Source organism: Fukomys damarensis, unplaced genomic scaffold (genome assembly GCF_012274545.1).
Source record: "Fukomys damarensis isolate Sample0158 unplaced genomic scaffold, DMR_v1.0_HiC HiC_scaffold_39, whole genome shotgun sequence".
Taxonomy (NCBI): Eukaryota; Metazoa; Chordata; class Mammalia; order Rodentia; family Bathyergidae; genus Fukomys; species Fukomys damarensis.
The window spans coordinates 35,099,804-35,100,485 of record NW_022900951.1 but is presented as its reverse complement, the minus strand read 5'-3'; the positions used below and the strand labels follow the sequence as shown (position 1 = coordinate 35,100,485).

Sequence of the window (682 nt, the reverse complement as noted above, 5' to 3'; positions counted from 1 at the left end):
TCTCACTAAGTCACCTAAGTAATAAGGTTAACTAAGCGAGTCACATGAATTGTCCTTTCTCAACGCCTCAGCTTCTAGCTCTGCAAAGCAAAGATCTAACGAGAGCGCGGGAGTGGAAGCCCCCATGGTCACTCTGCGGAAGCCCCTCAGCCCAGCCTACCCGGTGCCGCAGTTCACTGCTTGGTGGTATTTCCGAGGCTGGCCGGGCCCTCTGCTGCTGACCCTGGAAATCGGGTCACACTACACAAGTCGGCATGTGCGGGGCGGGCGGGGGCTTTTTTTCGCCCGGCTGCTAGCGTTTCCCTCGGGCCTCCGGAGAGTCTAAAAACTCACTTCGGAGGAAGGGAAAGAGCGTGAAGTGGCTCTTTCGATCTGAGACACCCCTTCCCGGAGAAATCGCCCCCTCCCCCAGCCCAGCGCGGAGTGAAACCCTAGAAGCCGCGGCGGCTGGGTTTGAACGGAATGCCGGAGTCGGTGGAAGCCGGAGCTGGTCGGCCAGAAGGTCAGCGAGTTGTTTTGAGTTCTCGTACCCGGAAGGGGGGGCAGGGAGGAGAGGACGCCAGGGCCCGAGAGACCCCGCGTCAGAGCAGAAATTGTTGTGCTCCGGAACAGGCAGCTCAGCGGAAGCCGCGACGGGGGCGGGTCACGTGCGGCGGTGGCGGCGCAGCTGGCGGGGGAGCCG

At 62.0% G+C, this 682-nt stretch overlaps 1 protein-coding gene across 4 annotated transcripts in view; it reads left to right on the top strand.

The window, feature by feature from the left end:
* The first annotated feature begins 329 nt into the window (after nucleotides 1-329).
* Nucleotides 330-682, top strand: part of Bcor (BCL6 corepressor) — a 134,114-nt gene continuing 133,761 nt past the window's right edge. For 2 of the 4 annotated variants that reach the window (XM_010636212.3, XM_010636207.3), the window contains exon 1: nucleotides 330-502. The gene's annotated coding sequence lies outside the window, so the exon portion shown is untranslated. The remainder of the gene's footprint in view (nucleotides 503-682) is intronic. The other 2 variants (XM_010636214.3, XM_010636213.3) reach the window with 1 other exon arrangement.